The 18,638-nt window shown below is 39.5% G+C and overlaps 1 protein-coding gene across 33 annotated transcripts in view; it reads left to right on the top strand.

The window, feature by feature from the left end:
* Positions 1–18,638, top strand: part of ESR1 (estrogen receptor 1) — a 384,969-nt gene that overhangs the window by 246,894 nt on the left and 119,437 nt on the right. The window contains exon 6 of one of the 33 annotated variants that reach the window (XR_014836708.1): positions 6,179–6,383. The gene's annotated coding sequence lies outside the window, so the exon portion shown is untranslated. 33 annotated transcript variants of the gene reach the window in all.

Genomic DNA, 18,638 nt, shown 5'->3' with positions numbered 1-18,638 from the left:
GTTTTTAAAATTCATTTTTAAACATTCAGCACATGTTACTTTTTACTTGTGTTGTGTAATCTGTCTTCAAGTTTTTATGCCTTTCTTTCCCAAACAAACTTTTGCCACTAATCAAAACTAATTGATATTTGATTGTTCTTTGCTTTTGTTTTGTTTTTACATGTTGTTATAAGTAAGAAAAAAAAACATTCCAGGGTTATATAAGCTCCTGCCAATTTTTCTGAGTTAATATTAGCTAGAGATTTTGTCTACATTTAAATGCCTTAAGCTATCCTATAAGCATAAATTATTTATAATACAAATATTTACATGAAATAGGAAAGAATATGGAGGTAAGAGATAAGTATTTTAGATAAATATTTTGGAAGAAATATTATTTCAAATATATCTTTTATTTTTAGGATTAGAAGCAACCACTTATAGCATAAAACTCCAAAATAATAGTGACCCCAAAATACAAAGCTTATTTTTATCTCACGTGAAATAAATCAGTACTCCTTTACCAGTAGTACAATAGCTCCACAGTCGAAGCGACCCAAGCTCCTTCTGACTTTCTATTATCTAGCCTAGCCCAAGGCTTCCATTCTCAAGGTCAACTTGTGATCCAGTGCAGCTACTGGTGTTTCAGGCATTATAGCTGCCTTATCAACCACAGGAAAGTGAAAGAGGGGAAAGTCAGTAAGGTCACACTTGGCTGAAGCAGCTTCCTTTAAGGAGCCTTCCTGCAAGTCTTATTCAGCACTTTCTCTTATATCTCATTGGTTGGAACTTAGGTTCCATCTAGTTGCAAGAGACACTGGGAACTATAGTCTTTGAGCTATGCGTATTGTACCTGGAATAAAATCTGAGTTCTATAGTAACACTAAGAGTTCAGTGAATATTTAGTAGACAAGTAGCAGCTTCTAGTACAAGTTATCTTCATATCATGATTTGGGAAGTGAACATTCTCTTTAATGAATATTCTGACTTGCTGAGTATCAATATATATCATAGAAAGGTCATCATTTTATTAATTTATTTATTTTTGGCCACACCCAGGGCATGTGGAAGTTCCTGGGTCAGGGATTGAACCCAAGCCAGAGCAATGACAATGTAGAATCCTTAACCAACAGGCCACCAAGGAACTCCAGATAGATCATCATTTTAAAAAGATCAGAACATAAAAAACAAAATTCACATGAAAGCCGTATTGAAAAACAGCTGCTACTTATGGAGTTTATTATCAAGGATTGGGTAAATTATCTTCACAAAATACCAATGAGTTATCATTGTGGCCATTTTACAGGTAAAGAAACCAAGGCATCAAGATGATAAGTAGCTTTCCCAAATGGCATGGGCTAAGAAGTGGTCGAGCTCTGGGAAGTCTGGTTCCAAACTGTGTCCCTTCAAAACCATTGCACAATGCTGCTTCATCTTGTCATTTAGAAAATATTTCCGGATGTTGTAGCTGGTTGTCATGAGCATCAGTGATCATTTATGGTCTGGTGAGAAATTCTGGCCATTCAAATTATTTGACTGTTGAGATTCTGTACACACATGCTTGCATTGTGTGCATATTTTTAAAAATGTGTGCAGTAGATCAGAATACACACACTCACATTTATCTCTAAAAACAGTTCTTACACTGAAGGAAGATTTTTCTGTATGTGAGAGAACATGTTCTGAGCACATGTGGTGAACAGATATTATGTATTTTTCTTCAGAGGATACCGCCACCCCAAAAGTCCCAGGACCCAGCATTGGTGCCAGCTGAGAGCCAAAGGTTCAGTGACCTGAAGTTTTTAGTTTTTGCATCACTTGTTCTTTTGCCCCTATTTGAGATTCAGAGATGATGAATTTGAAGTGGAGTTCTCTTCTTCCATTGGACGAGACAAAAGTTTCTGCAAGTTTATGTGTATTCCATATACCTGCAGGGAGTCCTGCCATTAGCAAGGAAAGTGGTGTGGGGTGGAGAGGAGAGTAAGGAAGACTTTGGGGGCCAGGACTGGGATCCCCCTGGGGCTCCAGAACCACTCACCTAAGTATGTAAATGCAAACACCCCCCAATGCATCAACTAGTCATCTTGGTACTGAAATGTTGAACAGGAAATGCCCCTCTTCAACCCACACCTTTTCGGGTGTAGACCTTGGCTTGTTCTTCCATCTTTGTTTGAATCATCCCATTAATCAGCCTTCGTGAAAGATCACTTAGTCATCTGTGAAAGCGTAAACTCTTCATTGTTAGGAACCACTGGTGTGGCACGCATCTTTTTCGACTCATGACCAAACTCAAACTCAAATGCTGATTTTCTCATGAAGTTTTGTTTCTGTGTGTGTGTGTGTGTTTTTTTTTTTTTTTTTTTTAATGTTTCTTCAACTAAATAGTCACAGGCTCTTTTCTGGTCTCTCCCACCCCACTAATCATGTTTTCTCAGTCTCTGTATTCCAACATGCCTCAGAAGAGTTATGGGCAGTGCTGGGCTGGGCTGTCTGGTGACCAGCTTATGAGTGACCTGCAACCCTGCAAAGTGGCTGGGGGAATTTTTGGAGCATGGGTGCTGATTTTGAGACCCTAGGACCTAGGAGGTCTATCACCTTATCACAATGCATCTCAACCTTTTTTTTTTTTTTCCCATTACTGCTACCCCAAGAAGAAAAATTTAATTTAGAAGACAAATATTATGGAATAAGATTTGATCTGGTACCTTTCGAAGGTGAAAAGCCATTGTGATAGCCAAGATTTTTTGATCCCTTAGATCTAAGTTTTGCCTTCTCAGAGATGATAATTGCCCCCATGAGAATAGATGCTTTCATATAAGGGGTCCACTACTCCATATGAGCATAAAACATTGAATTATATGTTTTACTCATGTATGATGTATGTTTTCAAGTATTTATATACCCATGGAGCCAGGATATCTTTAAGGTCTATGAGGACCGTCATTTTTACCCACTTTATTCGCTGTTATAATCTCCGTTTCTAGAACAGCACCTGGAACATAGTAGGGGCTTGCTTAATAACTATTTGTTGACAGTTGTGTGATCAGTCTAATACAAAATCAGTCTATGCATTACTGATCCCTGTACTTTTTAGTTATTGGGTGTTTTCTCAATCGACATTCTTAAAAGGAGATTAACTAATGTGTGTGTTTAGGGAAGGCAGCTGAGGTAGGTCTGCAGACTCTACAGACGTTCCCATGGAGTCTCTGCCCCTAGAACAAGTGTAGAAACACTGCTCTAATGAGTCCACATTGTGGTTGGAAATGGCAGCTACTAATTGGTTGATTATATTGTTCATTCGGCAGTTTTCATTGAACATGCCACAGGCCCTGCACTGTGCTAGGTGCTGGGGATACATCAAACCCTGCCTCCCTGGTGCTTATAGTCTAGTGGAGGAGACAGAAAAAACCCACCGGAGTGAACAGTTAACCATCTCTGTTTGGAAGATGACTGTGGACAAAGGAGGAAGAGAGCTGGAGAAGGGAGCAGGAGTGGGGGGTGCAGATATTGGGTCAGAATAAGACTCAGGAAGAGAGCATTTGTGCTACGCTTGAAGGAGGAGGTGAGAGAGTTGGTCAGTCATGTGGAGGCAACAGCATTCCAGGCGAAGGAATGCCTTTACCAGGAAGTGTAGAGTCCTCAAAGCTGGGTCGGCTCTGGAGTATTCTGGGAACAGGAAGGAGGCCAGTGTGATTGGAGCAGAAGGAGACAGGAAAGATGTGATCAGGGAGGTGAGGAAGGGAGGTCATGTGAGTCCCTGCGGCAACTAAAAGTTTGGCTTTTATTCTTTTGTTTTCTGTCTTTTCAAGCCCGTACCCCTGGCATATGGAAGTTCCCAGGCTAGGGGTTGAATCAGAGCTGTAGCCGCTGGCCCACCCTGCAGTTCATAGCAATTCGAGATTCTTAACCCACTGAGCGGGGCCAGGGATTGAACCCATGTCCTCCTGGATACTAGTCGGGTTCATTACCTCTGAGCCACAATGGGAACTCCTTGGCTTTTATTCTTAGGGAAATGGGGATTTGTGCAGGATTTTCAGAGACATATGACTTACATTGCAATTGATTTGCTGGTTTGAGGAGAGACCCAAAGAGGACCAAGGGTTGAGGCAAAAGAGCAGTTGAGAGTCTCCTGCCGTGAGGCAGGTGAGGAATCGAAAGAGATGGGAAGGTCAGACAGTGATGGTGAGGAATGGCCCATCTTGACTATTTCTTAAGGAGGAGCTGACAGGGTTTTCTTCGTGGGAAATGTTGAGTGTGAGAGAAAGAAGTGTCAAGAATGACTCTAGTGGGAGTTCCTGTTGTGGCGCAGTGGTTAACGAATCTGACTAGGAACCATGAGGTTGCAGGTTCGATCCCTAGTCTGGCTCAGTGGGTTAAGGATCTTGCGTTGCCGTGAGCTGTGGTGTAGGTCGCAGATGCAGATCGGATCCTGCGTTACTGTGGCTCTGGTGTAGGCCAGTGGCTACAGCTCCGATTCGACCCCTAGCCTGGGAACCTCCATATGTCGAGGAAGCAGCCCTAGAAAAGGCAAAAAAAAAAAAAAAAAAAAAAAAAAAAAAAAAAAAAAGAATGACTCTAGTTATTTTGGGCTGAAAAATTAGCAATTGAAATTAGCAACTTCTACAGTTTTCTGCAGAGAGGGGGTGAGCAGCTTTGGGATGTTTTCAGACAATATAAGCAGAGATGTCTGGACTTGATATCCCATCATGAGTCCTCAGCTAGAGATGATTGAATCACCCAGGGAGTGAGTAGAAAGCATTGTCAGATTCCTTTTTCTCTGTCTATACATCTGCTCTGTTGTTAGATTATGCCACTTTTTCTTAACATCTAGAAATTTTCAAACATCTGAAAAAAAAGTGGGGGAAATGATGTAATTTGCTCAGATACACTTGTTTTAAAGTGTTTTGAAGTTTTAAGGAAAACTGCACTCATAAATATTAATACCTTAATATATATCTCTGCTAGAGAAAAGACTTTTTAAAATATAGCCCCATACCCTATCTATATTTAACAGGAAAATAAAGGATACATTTTTAATATTAAATTCCTAGTTTTCCCAGCCTTCCCCTAAATGTCTATTTACAATTGGTTTATTCCAATCAGGATCCGAACAGTGCATTTAGTTGGTATGACTCTCCCATTATTTCCCCTGCCATTTATTTAGTGGAAAAACGGGATATATATATATATCCTGTAAAATAGTCTAGTTTGGAGTTGGCCAGTTGAATCTTTATAGTGGCATGTAGCATAATCTCTTCTCTTTCCTCATTGTCTGTTACCTGTTAATTAAACCATAAGGCTTGATAATATTCTTGCTCAATATTATTGGTAAGAAAATGATAAAATTATCAAATGATAGAATATCTATCAAAAAGATAGATCTTATCAGGAGGGGATAAGATCTGAAAATACCACACTTAGTGATAAGATTAATCAATAATTTTCCCTTGTGTTAACAATTTGTGTGTTGTTAAGTATCCTGTCAACCTTTCATCCTAATAGTTTTAATTACCACTAGTTGTCTAGATTCATCCTAGGTTGAAAGAAAGGTTATTTCATCAAAGTTAGGGAGAAAAAAAGAGACCCAAGGTTGAGCCTTAGGACATCAGACATTATGTCAGGAAGAGGAGGATCTGGCAGAGGGATGGAGACGGGGTTCTCCGCGAGGCATCTTGAAAGACAAATGAAGAACAAGTGATCACGTGACTCACATGCTGCTCTTAGGTCAAGTACACTGAGAATTGTTAACTGGTCATTGGAATCAGCACCTTGGAGGTCACTGGTGATCTTGTTGAGAGTAGTGTTATAGAGTGGTTGGGGTGAAGGCCTACTTGGAGTGAGTTCCAGAGAAATAGGAAGGAGAGGAATTGGCAACAGGAGAAAAGAGAGGGAGAGTAGGTGGATCATGGCAGGAGAGCAAGGTCGTTGGGCTACTTGACAGGCCCCCCTTGACGTTTTTGGGTCATGAAGGTGTGGTTGTGTGTTTCTCCGCTGCACGGGGTACTGGCAGAGAGTTGAATGTGCCCAGAGCAGCAGGTCTGTATGATGAATCCAGCGAGGGAGCCTGGATCCTAAGGAATGGAAACTATGTAAGTGAGGAGGGGAGTAGACATTGAGTAGGCAGGGGGTGGTGAAAGGGGGTCCTGGGCATGCTGCTTGTCCTTTAGAATTAGGGCCGAGAGCTTCTTCCATCTCCCAGGGTTCTGCTGCTTCATGGGAGACTCCGAAGTAGGATTCTTATGGATGTTTTGAAGTCTGCTCAGAAGTGTGATTGGAAGATCTGCGTGAAGCCTTGTACAGAATCCAGGGGCCCGTCAGGAGACTCCCATGGTAGAATTTCTGTGGTTGCTTGAAGTGGAATTGGATAACTTCAGCCCCATCTGTCTGTCCCATCCTGTGTTCAGGTAAGGACCCCCAGAGCCCCTTGAAATAGATTTTCTGCTCTGCTGTCCTCCTAATGCTTTGGTGTGGTCACAGCCTTCAGCACGTATACTCAGGTGTGACTTAGGGCTCCTAGATGATATAATTCTTTTTCAAATAGAATCTTTGACTATAGCAATCTAGCAAGGAATTAAATAGTGATTAGCTTTTCTTTCCCTTACAAACCAAAACCAAGGTGGAAGAAAAGAAAAGAAAAGGAGTTCCCATCATGGCTCCATGGATTCAGAACCCTATGTTGTCCCTGTGAGAACGCAGATTCAATCCCAGGCCTTGTTCAGTGGGTTAAGGATTGGGCATTGCCAAAAGCTGCAGCATAGTTCACAGATGCAGCTCAGATCTGGTGTTGCCATGGTTGTAGCATAAGGCCTGCAGCTGCAGCTCTGATTCCACCCCTTGCCAGGGAACTTCCATATGCTGGGGGTGCAGCCATAAAAAGAAAAGAAAAGAAACCGAAAATAAACAAAAGGAAAAGCAAAGAGTATTTTAATGCCAGAAACCCTGACATAGTCCACTCAATGTCTGAAACAAAGTGCTTAAAATTTCTTATAAATAAAAATTCTGCAGCACACATGCTCCAAAGCAGCTACTAATGTGAATTTATTTATTGGTTCACTAAAGCAAACCAATTAAGTTTTACCCAGGAGACTCTTCCAGTCTGTAAAGACTTGTTATTAGAAGCAAAGAACATAGTTTTCAATGACTATTGTAAATGAAGCCACATGATGATTTTTAGTTTCCTGCAAGAGAAGATGGACAGAGATCTTTTTCTACCTCTAAGCAGGAAAAAAAAAAAAATGAGCATAGAGAATTTCACTGTATAGCTGTATTACTGATGAACTCTGCCATCACAGTGATACCTGACTGGGGAAAACTACTGAATAGAGCTGGACAAATGGGTCTTAGATTTCAGCAGAGACTTTGGGCAAAGCTTTTACCTCCTGATGATATTTGTACATCAGTCCTTTCTGAGGTGGTCTGAAGCAGCTGTCTGGAGCTGGTTGCACACTGCTGAAGAGCTCCAACTCGTTGGTCAGACAGATCCTGGTTTAAAAGGTAGCTTTGCTACTAATTAGCTGGTTAATCTTGATTCCATTAATCTCTCGAAACTTCTGTCATCTCTGCTAGGATACACCTCAGGAGGTTAGAAGGGGTTGGAAGGATTAATTGAGATAATTAGTCTGGAAGGTCTGGTACCATAATACAGCTTGTGCTAGACAACAATCATCCCAAGAACCACACCTTAGAAACAAGTTTCCACTTGGCTTACATTTCCCAGCTGCAGTTATGTAGAGATTATGCACTTCTGCAGGTATTTCTTTTCTTTTCTTTTTTTGTCTTTTTAGGGCCGCACCTGTGGCATATGGAAGTTCCCAGGCTAGGGGTCGAATCAGAGCTGCAGCTGCCAGCCTACAGCATGGCCACAGCAATGCCAGATCCCAGCTGATTATGTGACCTACACCACAGCTCATGGCAACGCCGGATCCTTAACCCACTGAGCAAGGCCAGGGATCGAACCTGCATCCTCATGGATACCAGTCAGATGCATTTCTGCTGAGCCACGACGGGACTCCATGGTATGTGTTAACCCATCACCTACTGACTCACTAGGAGGAGGATAATTTAACTGTCCCTCATCCACACAAGTTTCTCTTTCTTCCTTTCCCCCAATATAATCATATCGCAAGTACTGATTAAATCAAGACCAGGATATGTAAATTTGCCCATCACTGAGCCACGCAGGGAATTGTGGGCCACAGTTTTCTTTTGGTACAACCTTTCATTTTCCTTGTGATGAATAACTGCTTCATGTTTTCCATTGCCCAATTTTTAAACTAATTTTTTCTAGATATTTCAACATTTATGTAGTGTGCCTAGTAGTAGTGTTTTGCACGTGCTCAAATGCAAGGTTACAACTTTCCCCTGGAGTTATACCTGACAGAATCTTCCATCTTTTGGTTCAAATTGAAATCTTTTATCATCCTCTCTTTTGGTTTATTTTTTTGCTCTTACCTTCTGGGGCAGATCCTTGAGGACTTTCCTAAGAAAGGGTGCATGTTAACTACATTATTTAAGTTCTTGCATGTCTGAAGGTATCTTTTTTTCCTCTTATTCCATCTAAATGATAATTGGTTAGGTATGGAATTTTCCTTTATTGTTAGTAAGGCATTTATGCATTGTTTTATAAAAATCCATATTACTAATGAGTAGTCTGATGCTAATCTAATTACCTAGTCCCTGTATGTGTCTTTTTTTTTATCACAGCCCTCTTTCTTTTTTAATTACTCAATGAGTTTTATTACATTTATAGTTGTACAAAAATCATCACAACCAAATGTTATAGCATTTCCATCCCAAACCCTCAGTGCATCCCCGCACCCTGCAACCTGTCTCATTTGGAAACCATAACTTTTTCAAAGCCTGTATCTTTCTCACCCAAGCATTTTTGGCTCTTTTATATTTAGTGTTCTGAAATTTCATGATTACGTGGTTTTTTTTTTCATTCTTTGTGCTGGACACACAACCTGATGGACCCTTTTGGGTTTGGGGAACTTTGAGGGGAGGGATTACTTTTAAAAATTTCTTCAACTTTATCTTCCAACTCTTCCAATAAATTTTAATAAGTTATGTTTGACCTATTTCTAATTTCTAGGAGATAGTCTTTGTCTTCTAAAGTTTTCTTTTAAAAAAGATTTAAGATCAGTAATATATCCATCTATTTTATATGGATATTATTTTGTTGTTATTGTGTCCTTTTAATCTCCCTAATAATATTAGTTATAGGTTTTTTGAGTTTAGTTTAAATTTAAACTTTTAAATTTAATTTTCTCATTTTTTATTGGCATATATTTGACATATGACATGGTGTAAACATAAGGTGTACAACATGTTGATATGATACACTTATACATTGTAATGATTGTTATATATGTTGTAATATGTTTCATAATAATTAGCACCTCTGTCATGTTACATAATTATAGATATTTTAAGAATACTTTTCTTCTGGTCCCTAAATTAAGTCTTTTCTCCCTCCCCTCCTTCCTTCTTTCCTTTCTCTCTCTTTTTTTTTTTTTTTTTTTTTTGCTCCTGATTTTGGAGGCTTATCACAAATATTTGATCATTCATTCCTTTTTAACCACAATGACCTAAAGATGCTCTGAGTGAAACTCATTGAGCTTAAATACAGGGCCTTCTCTGGGACTGATTCATTTCTCCAAATCTATAATCTTCCAATCTCCTTTTCAGGGAATGAAAGCCTAGGTGCCTATTGTATGGTGGTGAATGTGAGAATAGAGCGATCCTCTCATTCAGAAAGCAGAGGCATTAATTGGCTGTCTGTATTCCTTAGACCTCCCCCACTGCGCTTGGAATCCCTAAGTATGAAACTCCTTAATTATCTGTCTCTAGAAAATAAAACTTTGACAGGGTTTTAGTGGCTAGGAATAGAGAGTAAAAATGTGAAGCCTGATGGATAGAATGGTGCCTGTTAGTTTAACCAGTTATGAAGATTTTCCGTGAATTTCTCTGACGTGTTATCACTTCATAAAATTATTAACCACTTTATCCCTCTCAGCCATTGCCTTGATTCTCACTAAAATCCTTTTCTCTCCTCTACCCCTTGTGTTATCGCTAAAGGATGAAACTATTTTAGAAGCTAAATTTTAGACTCTTCCCCAATAAAGAAAATAAGTAATTTTCTTTTATAATCCCCTCCCCCTTTATTAAAGCTCCCTCCATCTCTCCATTGGAAATGCCTCTCTCTGGGGGAAGCTGCCTCCTCCTGCTTTCTGCTGGAAGAATTCTTTTATGACTGGACACATAGCAGAGCTGTTGGCCATAGGGTTTCTAAATCCTTCTGGTTTCTTTTCTCAAGTTTAAAAAATGCTACAAGTTTAAGGTACCATATTATACCTTACTGTATAAGGTATTACCACTAATAAGTACCACTCCCTGATAATATTTTTCAGAGTGAATTTTTAATTTTTAAATGTTCTTTTTCATACATGAATCTTTACCACAATGTAAAGAAACTTCCACGTTTGAAAAACAAATGTTAAAACTGTACTTTGAAATGAATGTTGTCCAACTCTGTTTGAGTAGCTATACAGCTGAGCCAATAATGCTGCTTTTATCAAAATAATGTAGAAAATATTCTAAAATTTCTCTTGGACCTGACTTGTAAGCCTCATACATCATTATGCTGCTGTTTTTATGATCCCTAAAATTGTCTAAGGGACCGAGTTAACTAGATTTTATTTTCATAACAATTGACTGATAAAATGTTGTTTTCACTTTTTGCTCTGCTTGTGTATTAAAAAAATGATTTTCATTAGCATTTAAAGTTTAAGCTATAGTTTTTATCATATTATTAGTAGCCAGTAACCCAAATGAGTTTAAGCAAATAGCATCTGTAGAGAATTTTGCCTGAATCAATGCAGGGAATCCTTTTGACTCAAGCATCTGTAGAATAACTCATTATGGTTGAGTGATATTTAGAATAACTCATGGTTATTTGGCTAAGTTTCTTTTTGAGGCATGTCTAGCTGATTTATCACTAAATCCGTTCCTGCTACCCTTCTCCCCCCAGCCAATTTGTATAATCTGAATATAAAATTTTAGGATAAGTACTTTTGTTCAAGACAAATTTTGAAGTCAACATATTGCCATTTTCTGTTCAGACAGGCCCCTGCATTTTCATCAATAAGTTTTGATCAAAGATATCAAAGCTCTGGCTCTTGAGAGATCTGCTAGATAGTTTTTTTTGTTTGTTTGTTTGTTTTTTGCTTTTTATAGGGCTGTACTCATGGCATGTAGAAATTCCCAGGCTAGGGGTCGAATCACAGCTGCTTCGGCTGCTGGCCTACACCACAGCAATGCGAGATCCAAGCTGTGACTGTGACCTACGCTGTAGCTGTGACCTACATCACAACTCACCTATGCTGCAGCTGTGACCTACACCACAACTCACAGCAACAATGCCGGATCCTTAGCAATCTGAGCAAGGCCAGGGATCAAACCCACATCTTCATGGATACTAGTCAGTTTGGTAACCTGCTGAGCTACAACAGGAACTCCTGCCTTCTGGATAGTCTTATCTCTTGATTAACCTCATTAGTAGAAGAGAGAGGTATTGTTTGCCTTGATGCAGACAGGATCCTTAAATCATTTATGGTCCTTATGGAAAGCAATAGGAAATGAATTCGACACATTCTCTTGCGACTTCTAACACATTGGATCACTGGGTGTCAGTTTAGGCTAGCTGTTTTAGGTGGTAGGGCAAAAAATGTGTAAATAAATCTACAAAGAAGAAAATTCGAGATACAGTTAGGTTTTTTCCTTATATTAAACAGAATAGCTCATTACTTATGAAACCGTTCAGGCCCTTGATAATGGGCAATCAGTGCTATCCATCTAGAGGTAAATGTTCTGCTAATCGCTATGTTACTGTTAACCTAATAATTAAACCATATATTGTTATAAGGCTTTTTATACTAATGTGGAGTAGTAGGTCGGATTCTCTATTTTTTAAAAAATATGCAGTAGATACAGGCTTGGTGAGAAAGTTTATAAATTAAGAAGTAAAAGCAGTGTTGTCTTACGTTTCTAAAACCACTCCTCACTAGGTTAGTGTTGTTGAATTGTGTTACCAGTTTCTCTCCAGATATTTTCTAGGCATTTCCACACACGTACACACCTAATTTATTTTTAGACAGTTGGAATCACATATCATCTGATCTGCAACTTGCCATTTGTCACTTAACATACTGTGACTGTCTTTCTCAGCCATGCCATATATCTCTAATTTTTTTCGAAAGTGCTATAGTTTTTAAACACTTTTATTCCTTTATATACATATGTGTGTATAAATTGATTGCTTACATCTTTGTTTATTTCTTACACTTTCCAATTTTTTTGCTATATTATTGCTTTAAGGTTGTCAAGATTTATAATTAGCACTCTGAAATTATAAAATGTATTCATGTTTTATATAAAAGTTGACTTTACAAATTATATTCAGAACATTATTGTGAAAAGTATTTGTTACTCTGTAATTGCACAATTAACCTCAAAGAAGAATTTCCTAAGCAGAGAGGTCACTGATTTTGGGTCAGTCTTTCTTGTATCCCTTTTCTTTTGACTGGAGGATATCCTTGAGTAATTTTTCAGAATAGGTAGGAGGGTTATAAACTTTCTGACCTTTCATACATCCAAAGGGCTTGCCGTCCATCATGTTTGCTAATAGTTTAATTGAATATCAAATTCTAAGTTCAAATTCTTTTCCCCTTAGAATTCTGAAGATCCTGCCCAACTGTGTTTTAGAATCTGTTACTGCTAGTGAGAAACTCTGGTGTCAGCGTGAGTCATTTCTTTGAGATGACCTGGATTTTTCTTCTAGAAAACGATTATTTATCCCCTGAATGATGAAACTTCTCTATGATGTCTCTAGGTATGAGTATTCTTTTGTTTAATTCTGTAGGTCTTCAGTATGACTTCTGATTAAAGTCTCATGGTTCTGCAGCTTGGCAAAATTTTCTTCTCTCCTTACTGAAGACCTTTTTGAAAGATACTGGATTCTCTATCTTCCATGTCTTTGAGATTATTGCATATTTTTATATCTTTGTTTTCTTTTTTACTCTACACTGAGAATACACTTTCACTTTAGGATACCACCTATTGGATCTTTGGTCATGTCATTTTATTGGTAAATCTTTGACTTTTTTATTTAAGTATAGTTGATTTATAATGTTGTGCCAATATCTGCTGTACAGCAAAGTGACCCAGTCATTATATATATTCCTTTTCTAATAGTATCTTCTGTCATGGTCTATCCCAGGAGATTGGATATAGTTCCCTATGCTATACAGTAGGACCTCATTGCTTATCCGTTCTACATCTTTGAATTTTTAATTTCAATTTTGATTACCATATTTTTAATTTCTAAGAATTTGTTGTTTGTGTTCTAGTTTTTCCTGAAAGCTTATGTTTTTTAAAAAAATCCCATAATATGTAGAAAGAACTTATTTGTAACCAATGAGAAGTACACTCTGAGTGCAGAACATAATGGGGCAAACATTTTGTTACTGTTCAAGTCGCCCAGAAATTGTCATCTCCCTCAACATCCTTTTCTCACTTTTTCATCACCCCTCACCACTACTGCTAAGTTCCACTTTCATTTTGCTATCACTCTTTGTCCTGGGACCAGCAGATCTCTAATCCATGTTGTCATTGCTTGAATCTGCATTGTCAGTACTGCTTTGAATTCCCTTATTTAGAGTGAAGTGAGAAAAGCTACGGCTGTTTAAGACGGATGCATTCCACCCCACTACACTTCTTTTTCATTGCAGTCGTCTTCTGTTTTATGGATGAAATAACCTGTTGTAGATCTCTCTGAGGATGGAGAAGAGAATTTTTGAAGTACTCTTTTATTCTCAGAATGATATCTATTTTATTTCTTTGATGGCTTATTAATTGTGTTTGTTTATCTTATGTTCTCTCTTTCTTGCTCTTGGTTTTTGTTTTTTTTTTTTTAATATCTGGTGGTCCATGGTGGTCTGTTTGTTGTGTTCACATTTATTAGTTAGAGTCAAGGTTGGAACAGGCAGCTGGTCAGTGATTTCACTGCAGTCGTGGGAATCTGTTCCCACCCCATATTTCTCCCCACACTGGGCAAGCTGATCTGGTTTTGGGTCAGTGGATGGAGCATTTCCTTTTACAGGCATACCTCCAGGCTGATGGATGGGAGCAGGCAAGGAGACAGGCTTGAACAATGTCAAGTTGGACAAGACTTCCTCTGTGCCTGCGTGGTCCTGGGCAGAACTGCCTTCTTGATTTATTTTTTTCTTCTTTCTGTCTACAGTTGAGATCTAGAATTTCTTAGTGTCTCTCTGGCATCAAAACCCTTGGCAAGAATCATCTTCATACAGATCACCCACATTTTCAGCAGAGCTCAGGCTTTGGGTAGAGGCTTAAAGGCTCAAGCTTATTGGGCAAGAGTGGGGAAGGTCATGGCTTTCCAAGCTGTTCTGAATGCAGTTCTTTAATGAACTACCCTGATAGTCACTCCAAGATGCTTTGCATTTGTGAACTTCCAGCTTCTAGGAAGAAGCCAGTTACCTCTGCTCTAATTTCTGTGCCAGTTCATCCCATCTGCTTCCTATACCTTGGAGAGAGGGGAGACACATGGGTGTGCTCCCTCCTTTTCCCTGAACCAGAAGCCCCTCTGATTTATTTTACATAGGATTTTATATTTTTATAGAGTCAGGAACTTGATTATTGTAAATTATTAGTGTTTGGGTCCAGAGTCAAACCATTATGCGCCTCTAATGAAAAAATCCGCTCGTATTTTCACATGGAAAGAAGGAGAAGACTAAAGCAAAATTCTGTATTCCAGGAGGTTTTGAAATGTTTGTCTGAATGAGCAATTCAGATATACAGCAGGTGTGATTCCTTGCAAAGAAGTGTGTCCTTCTGGGAGTGTGCACATATAGGCACATGTACACACACACACACACACACACACACACACTACCATTTCTTCACATCTCCTCTCCCTTAACTATTCCAGCAGACACAGGCACAGTGGAGAGTAGTGGTAATAATTTCACTCTTTGCAGTGCCCATGGCTGCAACAGGACTCTGTACAGGAGCCAGCCGTGTCAACAACAGGAGTGAAATATTGAGTCATCAGGAAATGGGACTTTCCCTCCCAGTTACCTCCCAGTTATCTCCTCTCACAGCTGACAACTCCCCCTAAGCAGCAGTGGGGGCAGCTTTGGTTGGCTTGCTTAGCCTCTGTCCACTGTGACCAACAAACACCTTGGATATTTGATTTCAGGATGCTGAACTCATGAAGCTAAAGGAAATTCCTGGTCTCCCCCCACCCTCCCCAGTCCTGTGCGTCTTTGTGGGTAACACTTCCCCTCTCCACCTGACTTTTCTTTTGAAATGCAGCCTAAGTTCCCCTAATTTTAAATTAATTCATTCATTATCACCTCTGTGGGTCCCCTCCTTTCTAGTGACATCGCTATGGTGCAGTCCCCAAGGTCTCAGGCCTTCTAGTCTCTCCTCACCTTCTTCCTTCAAGTTGCTTCTCCTTCCCCTTGTTTCTACCTTTGCCTACAGAGAGGCCCTTCCACTGCATGGCTCTCATGAGGACCAGCTTACACACTTTGCAAAGGTAGTATCCCTGTTTGGTTCCCTCTCTGTACTCAACATGCTCACCACGGTGCTCAGCATTCAGTAACCAAGGTTAATGAAGACCAGTGATACACAGCCAGCGAAGACAGAGGTTAAAGGAGGCTTGCATTCTTCCATTGCCACTCCTTCCCTATGCTTTCTTCACCACCAACCCCAGCATCTCTCAGTCTACCTGTCACTACTTGCACAGCCAAGGATGCCCACATGTAAGAAGCCCTCTCACGAGCATAAGTATATTTTCTAGAAACAGAAAAATTTGTAGGGAAGCAAATCCCACCAGGGCTTCTTCTTTCTGGGCTTCCTGAAGATCAGCAAGTCCCAGTCTTGGTACACACAGGAAGTTGGCCTCTTTCTCTCCTGCTCTAGAAAGCAGATCCAAGATAAGGAAAGCAGTGTTACTATAGGGAGTGCCATGGAGCTCCTAGAATTTATGTTTTCAAGGGAATCATTCATAGTTTATTCTTCATAACAGATTACATGGGGAAACGCTGAACAGCTGACCAGGAAACCTTGCACTTGAAGAAATAAAACATCTGCACTTAGCGTGGCAATCAGCCGTGTGCATTGGCTCACCGACATTCTGTTCTGCCCAACAGGAAGTCTCCTGCCCTATTGGACTCACCCCATTTCCCTGTTTCTGTCTCTTTTCCACACCATTCTCCCCTCCAAGAGTGTCCTTCTCTGGTTATCAGATCCTCTAAAACAAGCTGAAGATGCAACCTTTTCTATGGGGTAAGGAATTACCCCATCCCAGTAAAAATCTTTGGTTTCATCTAGCTGTTTGATAACATTTTTATTATAATACAGTTTAACCTATATCAGATTTTTTGGGGGGTGGATATGCTTTATTTCCTCCAGACTCAGTGTATTGCATTCATTTTTGTACTTGACATAGTGCCTAGCCTAGCACCTTGTACACCATAGACGATCAATAGATTTTGTTGAATGGATTTACATTACATTGGCATAATTTGTCTTGGCTAGTAGAGGTTCTAATCTGAGGGAAAATGCCAACAGCTAATTTTTAAATGTGGCTCATAGTCTTCATGGAAGAACAGATAGTAAGGACAACAGTAAGATTATCTCATTTAATCCTTATGACAACTCAGTGAAGGAGGTATTTATTTTCATTTTACTGGAAAGAAAACAGGCTTAGAGAAGTTGAATAACCTGCCAAGAATACACAGCTGGTAGAAAAGAGTAGAGCCGTGGTGTTCTGTCTGTGTTTGCATATGTGCTGGTTTATTATTGTCTGCATTGTGAACAATCTAAAGAATATAGCTGGATTTTCAGTCTACTCCCATTTTGATAACTTGGCTCATCATCCTGCAGGGTCAACAAGGGAGGTTCCAGGGATTTCCCTGAGTGGTTCCCCACACTAAGTGTTTGGGATGCTCAAAGCTCTTAATTGTGCTGTCAAGATTGTCGTGTCCTGAGCGCCCACTAGGCTACCAGCACCAGCCTGGCCCCTTTCCCTTCACTGGGTTAGAAGTTAGAAGTAGGAGCTGAGAAAGTCATTGTGTAAGTTACCATCATTTTCCAAATGCTTTTGGAAACAAGCACAAATTCATCTGAGGACCAATGAGTGCATCTTGTTGGTAGAAAGTAGAGCTTTGTATGCTGTAAACACTTAGTGAATGTTTCCAGAGCAGAGACAGGACTGGGAAAACACAGCTCCCTGGCTTTCTTGATTCATAGATGGTTTATAGACACTTCCTGTTTCTGTGATTCCCTCATGTCACACCTAGCAGGGCATGTTTTTTGTTTTGGCCACATTTGCGGCACGCAGAAGTTCCCAGGCCAAGGCAGCAGTGACCTGAGCCACAGCAGGGACAACACTGGATCCTTAACCCACTGAGCCACCAGGAACCCCAGAGTCATTTAATTGTTTTGTTTTAATTTTCATCATTGATTTAAAGCAGAGGTTGGTGAACTTTGCTATAAAGGGCCAAATCATCAATATTTTCAGCTTTGCAGGCTATTTAGTATCTGTCACACTCACTCAACTCTGCTGTAGATGAGAAAGCAGCCACAGACAATCTGTGAATGAGGGGCATGGCTGTGGTTAGATACAGCTTTACTAAAAAAAAAAAAAAAATGAGGGAATCAGCCAGGGCTGTAGCTTTCTGATGCCTGATTTGAAGTGAAGACAAAATGTGCAATGCTTATTAGAAGCTGTCATGTTTGATTCTGTATTTTCTATTTTTTCCTAAAATTTACTGGGCAGGAAATGACTAAATTGATGACACAACCATCTAATTTAATCATTGAGATAATAGCAGCTCACACTTATTGAGTATTTGCTATGTGTCAGGCACTTTGCTAAGCACTTTACATGCTTTATATTATTTATAAGAACAAGTACTATTATTATCTTCATTTACAGCTGAAAAAACTGAGTCACAAGGTCACATATCGTCAGAGGTCACATATCGCCAATATATTGATACAGGTGTTCTGATTATGGGATTCATGAACACCTGTATAGATACTAATGCTACTAAACAGAGAGGGGAAAGATGGGACTTACAATCAGAAATCTCGTTCAGGTTCCTGCTCTGTTCCTGGGCAAATTATATTAATACTGAGCCTAAGTTTTCCCACCACTATAAGGAAAATAATAATAGAACTTGTTCTTCCAACCTTAGATACTGCTGTGCGGATAAAAGATTATGTAAATGTGCTTTACAGACTGTGGACAGTGTACAGTTGTTAGTAATTAGTCTGTCATTTGGATAATCTTAGTCTTTAAGTTGAAGTATAGTTGATTCACAATATTGTGTTCGTTTCAGATGTGCAGCAAAGTGATTCAACATATACACCTGTATTCTTTTTTCCATTCTTTTCAATTATCATTTATTATAAGGTGTTGAATACAGTTCCCTTGGCTGTGCAGTTTATCTCTTTTATATATAGTAGTGTGTATCTGTTAATCTCATACTCCCAATTTATCTCTCCCCCACCTCCAGAGAAAGACATTCATCATTGATTTAAAGCAGAGGTTGGTGAACCTTTGCTAT

Source organism: Sus scrofa, chromosome 1 (genome assembly GCF_054392235.1).
Source record: "Sus scrofa isolate SSC_HxYL_T2T_F1_AM1 chromosome 1, Sscrofa_HxYL_maternal_Yorkshire_Landrace_v2.0, whole genome shotgun sequence".
Lineage (NCBI taxonomy): Eukaryota > Metazoa > Chordata > Mammalia > Artiodactyla > Suidae > Sus > Sus scrofa.
Note: the sequence above shows the minus strand (reverse complement) of the source record. Positions and strands in the feature narration are given on the sequence as shown.